We start from the raw sequence: 17,173 nt of genomic DNA, 5'->3' as shown, positions 1-17,173 counted from the left end.
TGATAGTGGAAAATAGTCTCTCAAATTAATTTTGTCAGATCACAGTAGCCAGCTCAACAATATAGGCAACTTAGCAGTTTGCCTAAGCTGCACCAATAATTTCCTTCTTGCCAAAGGCCCCAACTGTCTAAGGCCCTAGAGCCTAAGGCCTCATTTTGATGCTTGGCCTAGGGATCAAAAAACCTTAGGCAACTACTATGAAGTAAATCACCAATTCATCAAGCTTTGTAAGTTTCCTGGAAAACTTGCATAACTGATTACACAATAACAACAAATGAACTGTTGTTTCAACCTCTGAATCAAAAAAACAAAAATCTCTTACTACTAACAGACAATGGTAAAACTTGCATTACTGATTACACAGTAATAACAAATGAATTGTTGTTTCAATCTCTGGAAAAAAAAAAAAAAAAACTCTACTGCTACTAGCAAACAATGGTAAGATATGTTAATTAATTAAAAGATCCTTTGTAGAAGTGCTTGCCAACAAAAAATTTGGATCCTTGGAGGAGCTAGACTTTGTCTCGATTGTCCTCATAGGGTCGAAGCGCAATCCCAAAGCTCTCCTCATAACAGATGCAAAAAGAGTTTACTGAAAATTAATAGCCCATTCTTTTCACCTTTTCAGTGAATACCATCCTCCTTATGAATGTCTATTTCACATTGTCTAAAATTCTCTACGGTTCTTTTAAACAATCCTCCTCCCATACAAATAGCTGTCTCCTAAATTCCAATCTCCACCTCTTACTTTCACAGTCATGAATAAATACTCCAGCTACACTGTCAAGTTTTCCATTGAAAGTGAAAAATAACCTAGGAAAATTTTGCATTAATGATTTGTCACCAGCCCAAATATTAGTCCAAAACTTCCAATTTAATCCATCTCCTATCTTCAACAGCATATTACTCATATATTCTCTGGTAACCATAACTTTTCATCTCCGATGTACTACTTATAAATTTTAATATCTTCAGTACTAATAATGCTTTCTTTTCTTTCCCAAATGTCCACCACCATTTTGACAGTAAGGCAACATTTTTTATTCTGATGCCACCACTAGCCCCAAAACTCCATTATAGTAGAAATCTTTTTCCAATTCACCAAGTGAACTTTCCTTTTTTCAGAACAAAGGAACGTTATGGTTTGTTAATCAAATGATTGACATGCAGAAGTAATGTGGATGATCAGCGTTAAGCTTTTATCAAGGTTGAAGTAGATGAAGCATTAACAACAAAAACAAAGCCAATTAAATCTGCTGTTGAAACAATATCAGCAACATTATCGGTTATCATAGTAAAGAAAACGACCACATCACTCCACAATAACAGATACATACTTCTTAATTATGTTATAGAACACCAAATGTTCTTTTTTTAAAAGGCAAAATAAAATATTTTATTGACGAATAATGTAGTACAAGCAGTACAACCAAATTATATCAATAAAAGATGCACATTCCAACTAGAACGGCATATGCATCAAGCAAAACATAAACCAAACTCAGGCCAAGCCAAACAAACTTGGCAAGACAACAACACCAAACAACCCTTGTAAAGACAAGGTGAATCACCAAACAAAATCAACCCCACTCCAACAGCAAGCCACAACACACAACAAAAAGAACACAACTACAAAGAAGAAAATTCCAGGAATTCCAAACAACACTCGAGCAACTCTAACCATCACTCAAGACAACAAAGAAGCACCACCATAAAGCTTAGAAAACTCCGAACCATACAAATTTGACAGCAAAAATCCGACACAACTACAAAGAAAAAAATTCCAGCAATTCCAAACAACACTCGAGCAACTCTAACCATCTCTCAAGACAACAATGAGGCACCACCATAAAGCTCAGAAAACTCCAAACTGCACGAATTTGACAACAAAAATCCGTCAGCAACACCACAACCACAACACTAAAATCGAAAATCATTCACCACCTCAACACTAGATGTTCTGTCTAAACTCTTTGCATATATCCACAAGCTAATTAAAGTTGTTGGTTGCCTAAAGAAATCTTCATCTCATACACATGAAATTACAAAGCTAAACATTCACCATGTCCTCCTTGATGGAAAGCAAGCAAGCATGCAAGATAGATGACTGGGGCACTTGTCTTTTTGTTAATCAAGTGAACTCGGCGCTATGTTTAGTTCTTCATACTCTTTAGCAAGCTAGAAACCTGGAAAGCACCAACAGGGGTTGGTTCAGTGGATAAGACCTTCGAAACTCTCGCTCAAGGCTTGGGTTCGAGCCTCCATAGCCCCTTGTTGGGATTAAACATATTCCTTAGCGCCTAAGCTTCGGCCCCGACGTAGGTGCGGTGGGATTCCCTACAGATATGTTGTAGGTGCTAAGGGGGCAATACTCCCTGGCGGATATGTTGGAGTAGCCTATCTGCATATCCATTTCAAGAATAAAAAAAAAAAAAAAAAAAAACCTAGAAAGCAAAATTGAAAAGCAGAGAAGATCAGAAAACACAAAAATTTAATAAACTAAAATTATAAAACATAAAAACTAGTGGATTTGGGGAAACAAAACTGATGCAACCCAAAAAAAATTCAGGATTGAAATTTTAGAAATTTAGGTAAATTACAAATACACTCCTTGAGGTTTACTTAAAAACACGAATTGCTCCTTATGATTTTGAAAATTATATTCCGCTCGTTCAAGTTTTTAATATAATAACAAATGACCCATTTCATTAATAAATCATCAAGCCAATTAAAAATTTCTAATAATGTCAAAAATATACTTCAATTAATAATTCAAATAATTTTATTATTGTATAAAAAAGTAATTAGAAATTTTATTTTTTCTATTAATTATGTTAAATAAAAAAAATGATAATAAGAAAAAATCTATTTTAAGCAAATCTCATAGATGTATTTATAATTTATCCTAAAAATGTTAACCACGTGGTTGAAGAGATGCAAAGAGCAATTTTACCTTCACGCTAGAATTAGGGGCAGACAATTCCTTACGCTGAGAGATTTAGGGAAGGGATTTGAAAAGTGAAAGGAAAAATGTGTGTGAAATAAGGTGAAATATAGGTATATTTTATTCACATTTCACCTATATTTTCCTTTTCTTTTTCCAAAGCTCTTCTCAAATCTTCTAATCAAACACAACATTAGTAAACAATGAGAACAAGTAACAAACTAACCCCCCAAGGCTTCCGTTTCTTCTTGTCTATTTTCATTTTCATTTTTTATTTTGAAAATTGGAAGGCATTACTTGTTTACCATATTGTTTTTGTTTTTAAATAAAAATAATGTTAATTCTAAAATTTTCAAAATTTTTGAAAATGGATCCTCCAATAAGATACATCTACAAAAAAAAAAAACGTATATCATATACAAGTTATGATACTTTGTGATAGTCATTTTATAGTGTTTTAATACCAAAATGTGTCATAGCAAAATTACTTTTAGTCATAACTAAAGAAACCAAAATAAATCATAACCAAACGTCATTTGAGTTATAAGCAAAGACTTCTTTAGTCATAACTAAAATAACAATCATAATAGTTTATAACTAAATTGTAATCAATACCATAATGAGTTATGGTCAATCAAGTCACCACCAATACCACAATAAGTTATAATCAAACATCACTACTCTTATACGTATACCCAAAGATTTCTTTGATCATAAGCAAAAATAACAATTATAATAAATCATAATTAATCCATAACCAACCACGATGAGTTAAGCCAATACTACAATTAGTTATAATCAAATAATACAAAGCTATATATGGTATATATATTTTAAAGTGTGTATTATAGAATGTGCAGATATAAGCAGATATACTTTCAAAGTAAAAAGTATCATAAAAAAAATAAAATAAAAAAGTGTGTCGTTGCACCTGTGGAACGAGATAATAGTTCGTATTTCAGTTCAACTGGTGTCTGCCTCCAATGGTGTATGCTCGGAATATGCCGAACCTTTTGGTGATCCTTGCTCCCTTCTCCATGTATGCATTCTATGAGCTCATTCGTAACAAATGTCAAAAACAATCCTTGGAGATCTTCGAGATACTCGATGCCGTGAGGTAGTATCTTCAACTGCATACATTTCCGAATAGAAAATTCTTGGAGACCTGGCATCACCCCCCTCTCTATAATAATCTTATTTAACTGAGGAAAATTCCACAATTCCAATATTCTAAGTTTATGGAACCCTTCACTAAAGCATAATTGTCCTCCTCCTTCATATGCATTACAAAGGAACAACTGTCCCAAATTCGGAAGCGCTTGAATGTATGGAATAGGGTCTTCTGTTAGTCTGGACCATCGCAATGACAAATAAGTAAGGTTTTGAAGTGAGTGAAACCAACAAGGCACTTTCTCCAATTTTCCAGCTAAAATGAGCACCTTCAGGTGGCGAGGAGGAGTTGAGGAGAGTGCATCCATTCGTAGGTATTCATCCACATCAATCACCTTCACAGACAAGCGACAAAGGAGACTCATATTTTGGATTGCAGTACACAAGTCCTCCTCGTCTACTTCTCTCACCTTTGTGATTCCAATCCTTTTAAGTTGTGTCATGTTCTTGATTCGCTTCATCAAGTCTGATTGTGCTTCTACACCTGCCAAAACTTGCAAGTTTTTTAGCTTGCAAATATTAGATGGTGTTGTCGTACCACGAACAAACTGAAATTCATCCAAAAGTTCATAGTCAAAGTGGTACATCTTTAGATGTCGCAAATTTCTCAACTCTGTGATTCCAGCTGGAAGCACTTCTATTTTGCAGTCACTAATGTCTAGAGTATTTAGGTTGCACAGTCTTCCAATGGATTTTGGAAGTTCCTTCACCCTAGTTCCTTTCAAGTTCAAGTACCTTAAATTGAATAGATCCACTAGTTCTTCAGGCAATACTTCGATCGGTGCATCCTCAAGATCCAATACTCTTAACAATCGTAAGCTTAGTGGCAATGCTATCTCCTCAACAACAAATACAAGAAGAGATCGAAGCTTCAACATGCCCTTCCAATTCCCCAATTGTGATTCTCTACCAATTGATTGAATCGACATGCGACGATTTGTTGCACTTTCTTCTTCATCATTTGCCTCTCGCCCATCATATACAACACAAAACTTCTCCGTTTCTGATGTGGAAATTGCAAGCTCACGCATAAGATCATGCATCTTACAATTTTTTGGCCTTCCTAATTCATTTCTCATTACGACTTGAAGCATGCTTCGGCAAATAAGCTCCATAAGGTAGCTTTCTGCTACCTCCTCTGGTGTTCTCCCTCTCACCTTTTCTACGAACCCTTCTGCCATCCAAAGTCTAATGAGCCTCTTTCGTTTAATCTTATAATCTTCCGGGAAAAGACAACAATATAAGAAGCAACACTTTAGTCGGTATGGCAAATCATTGAAGCTAAGCAACAATATAGTTTTCACAACTTCTAGCCCAGGGTTGTTGCTCAATTCCCAGCTCAAGCTGTTATAAATTTTTCTCCATTCCAACTCGAGATATTTAGAAGGCATGACACCCCCCAAAGCTACAATTGCAAGAGGAAGCCCTTTACATTTTGCAACAAGGTCTTGAGCTAAGTTTTTGAGATGTTGAGGACAACATCTATTTGGATTGCTTGAAAAAGCTTTCATACAAAAGAGGTTCCATGCATCACTTACACCCAACAATTTGATATAATGGACATAACTTTTTACCCCAAAAGAAGATGAAGCTATCTCTTCATTTCGGGTTGTAAGTATGACCCGACTTCCTAGTCCTTCATCAAGAAGTGATACATGTATATCCCTCCAGAGGTTGCTACTCCATATATCATCAAAGACAATTACGTACCTTTTCAACCGTAAGAAGTCCGTAATCATCTCTATGAGCTCTCTATAGCTCATACTGCTTAAATCCATTGGAATTGCTTCCTTGGCACCACCATAGAATTCCTTAATCATGCTTCTAAGTAAGTCGTTGACTACATATGTTTGGGAGACAGTTATCCATGCATAGCAATCAAATTGTCTCTTGACAATTTGGCTGTTGTAGGCCTGGGCAACCAGAGTGGTTTTACCTGAACCACCCATCCCCACCACTGAAATAACTGTGCGTTGTGATTCTTCTTTGTCCGTCAACCAGTCCAATAATTGTTTCTTTCCATCTTCGATCCCCACTAGATCATCATCTTTAAAAAATAGAGAAGACTCGCTGAGGTTTGGCAGCCGCCTCTGATGGTCTTGGGAGCTTGAGCTTGAGCTTGCTTCTCCTACACTATCGACCCCATAACGTCGGTTTCTTTCTGGGATGGCTTTGATCATGCTGTTGATTTTCTGTAACTTTGTGGCTATTCGATGCCTCACCCATAGATTCTTTGGGGCGTAGACTATCTGACGGAGGAACCTTGTGAATTTACCATGTACTTTTTGCTTGTTCATGTAATACATGTATTCGTCTATGATATCTTCAACCTCGTAGGCCAAGTCTCTAACATTGGCCACCCAAGTCTTCTCTCCTTCAGTTTGGACTGTTGTTTTATCGGCATCCTCCAGAAAAGATCTCATGCTTGCGAACTCGAGCTTCAGTTGGTTGAGTTCATCGCGTACTCCTCCAATCAACGATGCTTCGCTCTCAAGGGCGGAAACTATTCTGCCAATCAAAAGTCCCACGGCAGCCAAGGCCATGTTAGCTTTTTACCTCCCTCCCGCTCTTACTTCTTAGCACCCTGGTCTCTCTTGTCTTGAAGATGAGTAGTTTGTAATATGTACCTGGTTTGTAATATGAATACTTTCTTATATTTTGGCTTTGGTTCATTTGTTACGTCATTACATATGGGACCTACACATGGACCATACCTGCCAAACATTGTTGACAATTGTTTCTCTATCACTGAGAGCTCGTTTGGCATAAAAAAAAGGTTAAAGTTTTTTTTGGGCTAAAATAGTTACAAAATGATATAACAGGCTTTTTAGTTTAATAAGACAAAACATCACATTCAACTCATAATTATTTCATTTTTTCTCTCAAAAAAGTCAAAAAGTCTATCTCAAACGAGACTTTTTAGCTCCAAGTTAAAATAGTCAAAAAATCAAAAAATCAATCCACATCTCAAACGAATCCTTAGTTTTATATTATCATGTTACATTATATGGTAAGATATTATTAATTTTTAATTATTTATTAATTATTTTAATGCAAGAAAATCAATTATACATAGAAAGTGATATAAAACAATAATGATAAAAATAAAAATAAAAAGAAGCTGAAATACACCATTTTTCTACATTATTTTGGTGTCACATATATGCATATATGTGGAGAAATCATAAAAAAATCATCACTTTTATTCTTTTGTTTTCTTTTCTTTTTTTAGTTTTCTGAACATTTGTAAAAGTTATATTGAAATATATAAAAATAAATAAATAAACTATATAAAAGTACCTGGGCCACTTGTTCAAGTCTATGCCTCTGTAGCTTTTGCTTTAATGTGTGGCAGATATGTATGAGGTACCGGGCTTCGATAGAAATCTCCTCCAATCACCACTCTTATTCCTTTCTTTCACACACGTGACAAGTGGTAATTGAAAAAAAAAAAATCTGACCAATGAGAGAGAGGGAGGGTCAAGGGGTGGGGGAAAAAAGGTGACCGAATCTTTTTCCATTGAGGTACCTGGGCCACTTGTTCAAGTCTATGCCTCTGAAGCTTTTGCTTTAATGTGTGTGTGTGCGTGGAAGATATGTACAAAGTACCTAGGTCACTTGAGCAAGGATCCTCTAGAGTGATTTTTTCCTAAAGTTTCCTAGAGTGCTCCATTGTGTGGTTGAGATTTATTGGCAAGTCACATCAATTTTTCTGATGTGACTTGCCAGTGAATCTCAACCACACAATGGAGCACTCTAGGAAACTTTAGAAAAATTTCACTCTAGAGGATCCTTGGTGAGGTCACTTGTTTGTTTGGTTTTTTTGGGACCTAGTCCTTGGTCTTGCACAACGTTATTTGGAAAAATTCTACTAATGCCGAAAAATTGTTAAAGAAAATTATCATGATAGGTTAACTGTGGTTGAATTGAATTTAAATTATACATTGATATTTTTTTTAAATTTAAATGTATTATTAGAGCTGAAATATTTACAAGCCTAGCAACGGATCCATGTGACGCACATTGTAATTTAGAAAGAAAAAGAGAATTAAAAAATTGCATATAAAATTTTCATACATAAAAATCATATAAAATGATGTGTCTCTATCATTGTTGCCAATCTAAGACACAATGATAGTTGTTTTGTCTCGAATTGAAAAGCATCACAAAAAATCACATTATTCTTTATATTTTTTATTAGCAGGATTAAGATCGGCTTTGATTTTTTCGGGTCCCAAAGCAAACTTTTAACACGACCCTTTCATACATATTTTTTTAAAAAATAATTATGTGCTACATTTTTTTTTTTTTGGAGTATTTGACAATAATCGTAAAAAAATTGCTTCCAATATATATATGTATGTATTATAATTTGAGCAAAATATACATTAAAATTTACAATAAGAAAAATGACCAAAGTAATTTAAATTGCAATATCAAACAAAAATACAAACTGTAAAAAAATCACTTAAACATTATTCTCCTAGCATTTTTAACTATAAAATTACTAATTTAGTTTGCATAATTCAACTTATAGGCTAAATAATTTTTGATGAATAAAATTGCTAATTCATTTAATCTTTCATTTGACATAGTGAAGTAAATGTAAGATTTAGACACTATTTGACATCCCTTATAAAAGTGCATAGTTTTCTCTTTTTATTTTATTTTATTTTATTTTTTGTCACATTACCTCTCCATTTTTTGTATATTTTTCATAAAAAATCAAAAAATATACTTTTTAAATCATTCCAAACACCCTCTTAGGCCTCATTTGGCATGCCCCTATTTTAGCCTAAAAGTCAAAAAATTACTAAAAAAAGCCAAAAAGTTGATGTGTTTGGTTTGTGTTTTGAGATAAATTTCCAAAAATAAAAAAATAAAAAAAAAATTTGAGAGAGAGTTTAGAATTTTTTTTTGTTTGTTTAGTTGTATATTTTGAAAATAGTTTTGAAGTTTGAAAGTTTAGGATGATTTGATATTTTGTTCTAGCTGAGTAGATGTGTGTGAGAGAAAAAGTAATTGAGAGAGAGAGAGAGAAAAAAAAAAAGTGATTGATTGATGTGTAGGAAAGAGAAAGTGATTTTGAAAAAAAAAAATTCAAAAAATTTTAACCTAACAAAATTTTGAAATTTTTTCTCAAAAATTGTATCTTGAGATACAAACCAAACAAGTAATTTTATCCTATACACCTATCGTATGTTGCAATTACGTGATCTGTGGCCTTAGTAGAGGTCAAATGACCTTTTTACCCCTTTTTTTGTTTTTTTTTTTAAAATATGTGTTTATTTTCCCATATCACCGAAGCTAATATAGTTGACATGGTGCAATAATTTCTGCTGCATCACTTCACCTGACAACATGTAACATGTCACATGAATATTGAAGGACAAAAATGTCAATTTACTCTTTTTTATTTTATTTATATTATTTTGTTATAATCAACTTTAATTCACAAAGACTAACTCTAAGTAATATAACCAATCGTTGTTAAGTTATATACGACTGTCCTGTGTAGTTAGTGCTTTACAGACAACCAATAGATGATTGACACATCATTTCAAATATAAAAAATAGTAAAACAGTCCTTTAATTTGAAGAAGTTATTGGTTGATTTTGGAGTACCGCCGCATGATACTCAATAAAATTAAAATTGATAGAGAAAGTACCGTCTATAAATTTATATTGACTGTTTAGAAAATATGAAAGGCATAATAAATTGGAATTAGGGATGCTATTGCGTGGACTGTGCAACAGTAACCATTGTGAAGTGAAATGGGTCCATTTTGGGGTCCATTTCGATAATCTGAACCGTTCATATTTTAGAATATATCAAATAGAACATGTTTGCAAAAAATCAAATTAATCGGATATCATTTACCCATTTAATCACTTACATTTGTACTCATTTTAATACTTTAAGTCACAATTATTTTTTATTTTTATAAATACAAATGTGAGTGAATGACTAGGTAAATGATATCTGATTACTTAATTTTTTACAAATATATTTTATTTGATATATTCTAAAATATGAATACTTTGAATTATCGAAATGAATCTCAAAATAGGGTGATTATTCAGTACTCCCGGAATATGGACACGTGGTGCACCATAATGTTTTGAATGGTGGAGAGGCGTAAGGGCCCATAATTTATATTGGAGATAAGGAAACAACATGAAGACAAGTAATTGATGATTGACTTAAAATATGACTACGAGATGCTCTAGGAATATTAAATAATTTCCCCTCAAAAGGAAAATGCGTGAGAGCTCGAATATGTAGAGCTCGAATGGCTCGAAAATATTATCTTACCGGTAAGAGAATCAAAAACACCCTAAAATGACGTCGTTTTGAGATTTTGAGCCATTCGAGCCATTTGATTTTCGAGCTACATAGCAGTGCCGTTTTTTAATATAACAACTCAAATAAAAATTCATTACATCTTTCAAACACAAAAATAAAAATAACCTACTAAAATAACCAAATAGCCAAAAATTTTTAAAAATAGCCACTTTCCAAACACTCACTTTGTGTTTTTGGCGTTGGTGCAAATGTCACACAACATCATATGGATCAAGATGGCGCCTATGATTTCAAAAATCTCCGTAAATCTCCGTTACTATAGTAATATTAATTACAATTTAATTATAATTATTTCCAAATTATAGAGATTGATCTTTTTTAAGTGGTTGCTCCTCTATATTTATAAAATATTGAATCAAAGTGTAAAATTAAAAATAAAAATAAAAAATTAGACAAAGTGTAATAAAATTAATAATTTTTTATAACTACCATAGCAAGTCCTATTTTAAGATAATAAAACAAAAGAAAATTGCAAATACATGGAGCAGTGGGAAAACAATTGTACTACAAATAATTTTTTTTTTTTTGTGGGTGCAACATTGACACACTGGAAAAGTTGCCCAAGCACATGAATGAATTTGCACCATGCACACAGTAAAGTTGCATCATCATGAAAATGTAAATAATTTTTGACTATCCCATTGATTTGATATTTTCCCATAAAATAAGGTATTAGTTAGTTATTTAATCATGTTTATTGAGGAAGATATTATGTAGTATTTTAAATTGATTCTATTATAGATGCTTTCAATTAGGGTTGTTCAAAAATCCGTTCAAACCGGTAATCCGAACCGAAGCAGACCAAATCGTACAGTTTGGTTCAGTTCTATTAAGAATTGGTTCGGTTTCGGATTAAGAAATATGAGAACCGTAAAAACAGTTCGGTTAATAGATTTTATGAAAAAACCACGGTTCGAACCGAACCGAACCGAACTGAATTTTAAAAGATATATATATATATAATATCAAGTTTTATTTTTATTAATTGGTTTTTTGTAATTTTAATGATATTAGGATGATATAGATATGTAATGTTGAATAATGCCTTAATATTATTAGTTTTTATCATGAGTTAAATGTAATTAATTTGAGTAATTATTTTGCTAATATTAACAATTTATTCTTGTAAATAGAAATTTTTGGAACCGTAAACCAAACCGAAACCAAACCGTTATTTCGGTTTGATTTTGGTCCGGTTTTACAAGTGTAATGGTCTGGTCTGGTCTAGTTCTCAAAATCACAGGACTATTAGGATCAATTTGGTTCTTGAATTTTCTCAGAACCGAACCAATCCGGACCGTGTACAGCCCTACTTTCAATGACATGAAAGAGCGTTAAAGATAACTTAAGATACCTACCTCACTTTAGTAAACAGATTATTTTTAGGGTAAATTACACGGATACCCTCTGAGATTTATGTTTATTACAGTTCCCCCCTCACCTTTTGGAAATTACATCTCCCTCTCTGAGGTTTAAAGTTTCATTACAGATTCCCCCCATCAGCAATTTAATTTTTTTCAATACCAATTTTTTCTTCATTGGGTAAATTACATTGACACCCCTCACATTTTGAAAATTACAATTCCCTCTTTAAGGTTTAAAGTAGTATTACCAATTGTCCCATCGGTTAGTATTAGTCGGAAAAAAAATTCATTGAAAAAAAAATTTATTAGAAAAAAATTTTGATAGTAAAATTTTTAAATTTTTGTTTAAAAACCAACGTAAACTCATTTTTTAAATTTACATTTTTTTCTCAAATTTACAATTTGAGATAACCATTTGTAAGCCAAAAAAATTATCAAATAAGTTTTTATGACAGTTTTTTAAAATTTTGTAAATATAAATTGAAAACTGAAAACGAAATGGTTACCAAATAGGCCTCAGATGGTAAAAATGTCATAAAATTAACAAATAATTAAATAAGTTACCAACGTAAGAAATGACTTATCAAAAGATTCTTATGGTTTGATTTTTAGAAATTTGTTTTAAAAATTAAAAATTAATCTGGTTAAGAAATAAAAAATAAAAAATAATTATCATTTTTATATAATTTTTATCTTTCGAGTGGTTAGAAATAATTTTTTACAAATTAAATTAAAACAATCATAAGTATGTATATAACATGCCCAAAAGTTAAAATGATAATTATTTTTTACCGATAAATGATAATTATTTTTTATTTTTTATTTCTTAACCAAACTAATTTTTAATTTTTAATTTTTAAAAAAAAAATTCTAAAAATCAAACCATACATAGCCTAAGAATCTTTTGATTACGTTGATAACTTATTTAATTATTTGTTAATTTTACGACATTTTTACCATCTGAGGCCTATTTGGTAACTATTTCGTTTTCAGTTTTCAATTTATATTTACAAAAATTTTAAAAACTGTCATAAAAACTTATTTGATAATTTTTTTGATTTATAAATGGTTGTCTCAATTTGTAAATTTGAGGAAAAAACATAAATTAAAAAAATGAGTTTACATTGGTTTTTAAACAAAAATTTAAAAATTTTGTTATTCAATTAATTTTTTTTCAAATAATTTTTTTTCCAATTAATTTTTTTTTTGAATGAATTTTTTTTCCAACTAATACTAATTGAGGGGGCAATTGGTAATACTATTTTAAACCTTAGGGAGGAGATTGTAATTTCTAAAATGTGAGGGGTGTCAATGTAATTTACTCAATGAAGGCAAAATTGGTATTTAAAAAAATTAAATTGCTGAGGGGCGGAATCTGTAATGAAACTTTAAACCTCAGGGAGGAGATATAATTTCCAAAATGTGAGGGGGAGAACTGTAATAAATATAAACCTCAAGGGGTGTCAGTGTAATTTACCCTTATTTTTATAATTGCTATCTTTTTCAATGTGAATAAAATTAAAATGATTATTTTTATGGGTTCTCATCATATTTTTACTCTTTATGTATCCATAGAAAATTGATATTGCAATCCATACTTTTTATTTTTAAATTTTTTGTTGGTATATACATTTTCGCCCCTATGTGAAAATCTTAAATCCATCTCTGATATGGACCTAGCTACCATCAACTGTTTAATTTTTCTTTATTATCAAAATATACGATAAGATATTATTTATTTTTGTTAATTATTTAATAATTATTTCAAACTAAAAGAATCAATCATAAGTAGTAGCATAAAAAGTGATATAAAACAGTAATAAAAAAATTAAAATTAAATTTGGAGAAATACACTTGTACATCATTTTCCTTCTTGATATTATTTTGGTGTTGGTCATATGCACAGATATATATTGAGAAATCATAATCAATTTTTTTTTTGTTTAAATTTTACTATATGTATGAAAATTATATTAATATATATATATATATATATAATTATATAAGAGTATATAAAAATATGTGAATTATGTATTAAAATTTTTACATTTTTAATATTATTTAGTTCTTAACAAACGGTTGGTAGTTTTTGCTCTACCTCTAAACTAAATTTAGTTTTTTTTTTTTTAAATAAAATTTTAATTTACATGAAGACCCCTAAACTATAGAGAAACATCTCTTTGACTGCCTTAATTATAAAAACGTATAAATGGATCCCTTAAACTATTGAGAAATATCATTTTACCGACTCAACTATAAAAACATACAAATGAACCTTTTTAACTATAAAAGCATACAAATTATACCCCCAAGAGAAGGGGCCAATAGTTTAAAAAGTCCATTTGTATGGTTTTAGTTTAGGAGGCAAAGTGATACTTCTCAATAGTTTAGAGGGTTCATTTATATGTTTTTATAGTTTAGGAGTAAAGATACTACTTTTCAATAATTTAAGGGGTCTCTGCATAAATAACTCCACTATTTATTGACTTCTTGAAATATAACTTAACAAGTGTTAAGTAATAAATAATATGGAGTAATACTCTAAAATTATTAAATATTACAAGAATAATATGCACTAATTGGTATATTAATTAGTGTCCTAAGGGATGATGTAACATAATTTTAGAAGTTTTAAATTTTTGTAGTTTGTATAATGGGTAGTTATAGTGTTAAAGTGGCAATATAATCATATATGTTGGTATACTAATTGATATATCAATTAGTACATGCAACACCACCGATATTACAAAGATCAGCCTCCTAATAAGTCTCCTAATAAGTTGCTGATTTCATAAATCAATGGCTCAATAACTCTGCAATGTCACTGTTGTGTGTGAAACACAACGGTGGCTGTTGTGCGGCCCATGTGACTCATTTTGGGTTCTATTTTGATGATTTAAATTGTTCAAATTTTAAGAAATATTGAGAAAAATATACTTGCAAAAAATCAAGTTAATCAGATATCAATAACTTATTTATCATATCACATCTTTATATATAAAAAAATAAATATGTATGTATCAAATTAAATAAAAATGTTATTTGATGGAGAGGTTATTAATATCTGATCAACTTGATTTTTTACGGGTATATTATTCTCAATATTTTCTAAAATTTCAACAGTTCAGATCATCAAAATGAGTTCCGCAGGCTGCACAACAGACACCGTTGTGTTTCACGCACAACAGTGACATTGGATCCCTCAAATATTGTTTCTTTCATTATTATTTTACAACTCAAAGGCATATTAGAGGCACAACAGGTCATAGTTTATATATAAAACAATAATGAAAGACTTATTATATGTGTGCCCCTAATTTTTAAATCAACCATTTTTTTTATCAAGTTCATCTTTTGTATTTTGTTGACTACCATTCTCTTTTGAATATTATATATAAAACAATAATGAAAGACTTATTACATTTGTGTCCCTGATTTCTAAATCAACAACTTTTAACTAAGTCAATCTTTATTACTTTATTTACAACTACTCTCTTTAAATATTATATATATAACAATATTGAAAGATTTTACTGTATTTGTGTCCCTGATTTTTAAATCAACCACTTATTACCATGTCCATCTTTTATACTTTTATTCGCAACTACTCTCTTTTGAATATTATACATAAAACAATGTTGGAAGACTTATTGCATTTGTGCCCTTAATTTCTAAATCAACCAGATCTATCTTTTGTATTTTATTTACAACCACCCTCTTTTGAATACTATATATAAAACAATATTGAAAGACTTATTGTATTTGTGCCCTTAATTTCTAAATCAACCATTTATTACGAGATTTATCTTTTGTACTTTATTTACAACCACCATCGTTTGAATACTATATATAAAACAATATTGAAAGACTTATTTATTTGTGTCCTAATTTCTAAATCAACCACTTATATATTACAATGTCCATCTTTTGTACTTTGTTTACAACAACTCACTTTTGAATATTATACATAGAACAATATTGAAAGACTTATGGTATTTGTGCCCTGATTTCTAAATCAACCATTTATTACTAGATCCATGCTTATACTTTATTTACAACTAGTCTTTTGAATAAGCAGTTTAATGATTTTATTTTTCTTAAACACATTGGCCCATTGTCTCATATAGTAAATCTTCCATTGTCAATGCCCTAGACCTATTGGTTCATACAGTAAATATTTTATTATTGTTTTTACCCTTTGTTTGGTTCTAAAATTTATTGATGAAAAAAAAAAAAGGAAAAGAAAAACCAAAGTGAAGTGAGCAAAACTAAAATTTTCTATATTTTATTTTATTTCATTGGTCTAGGAAAATGAGAACAAACTGAATAGGCATTTTTTGAAAAATCCATTTTCTTGCTGGTTACCCATGAAATAAAAAATAAAAAAAGAAGAATAAGAATAGAAACAACTGATTTATTTTTTCTTTCATTTTTGTTTCTCTCGTCAAATCTATATCAAACATAGTAACATTGTTTATGGAAAATGTTTGAGGTAAACTAAATGTATAATTTTCATTTGAAATGCCTTGGCAATGTTGGGTTTGGGATACAGCAGCCACTGTTGCACAGCAAAATGGGCCCAGTTCGATAATCCGAACCGTTTACGTTTTAGAATACATCAAGTAGAACATGCCTGCAAAATATCAAGTTAATCGGATATCGTTTACCCATACTCACATTTGTATCTACAAAAATAAATAATAATTGTGATTTAAAGTATTAAAATGAATACAAATGTGAGTGGATTAATAGGTAAATGATATCCGATTAATTTGATTTGTTGCAGGCATGTTCTACTTGATGTATTCTAAAATGTGAATGATTGGAATTATTGAAATAAGCCCCGAAATGAGCTCATTTCGCTACACAGCAATGACTGTTGTGCGGGCATAGCAGCCACCCCAAACCCGGAAAATGTTGGGTCTAGGGCGTTGACTTTCCATGTGTATCGAATTATGTTAGTATTGGAAGTATTTTGTGTATATGTGTGTAAACAAAATTATTTTCTTTCCAAAATCTCCACCCACCATTTTGCCAAGCAACATTTTTTTGTTCTGATGCCTCTGGCACCCAAAACTCCTTTCTAGTAGAAATCATTGTCCATGCACACACAGACTTTCTCTACATCTTCTTGAGATCCTTGCCAACTTTTAACGTGGATAAATAGCAAGCTGGTAGGTTTGAAAGAATGACTTTAATCAGAGTTAACCTACCAGCGATGTGGATATGTATTTCCATTTCCAATTTTCCAATTTCTTTTTGAATCTATCCAAAACATGCTCCCAAGTTTGTACACTATTTGGATAAGCACCAGAAGGGAGAGACCTA

The 17,173-nt window shown here is 31.1% G+C and overlaps 1 pseudogene across 1 annotated transcript; it reads right to left on the bottom strand.

Moving 5' to 3' along the window:
- Positions 1-3,713: 3,713 nt before the first annotated feature.
- On the bottom strand, positions 3,714-6,741 carry LOC145820180 (disease resistance protein RPM1 pseudogene; annotated as a pseudogene). Its single transcript, XR_014361337.1, has one exon. The product of XR_014361337.1 is annotated as a disease resistance protein RPM1 pseudogene (transcript).
- Between the last annotated feature and the right edge of the window lie 10,432 nt (positions 6,742-17,173).

This window comes from Camellia sinensis, chromosome 2, assembly GCF_055761805.1.
Source record: "Camellia sinensis isolate YWXY chromosome 2, ASM5576180v1, whole genome shotgun sequence".
Classification (NCBI taxonomy): domain Eukaryota; kingdom Viridiplantae; phylum Streptophyta; class Magnoliopsida; order Ericales; family Theaceae; genus Camellia; species Camellia sinensis.
This window is presented reverse-complemented; position numbering and strand designations above follow the sequence as displayed.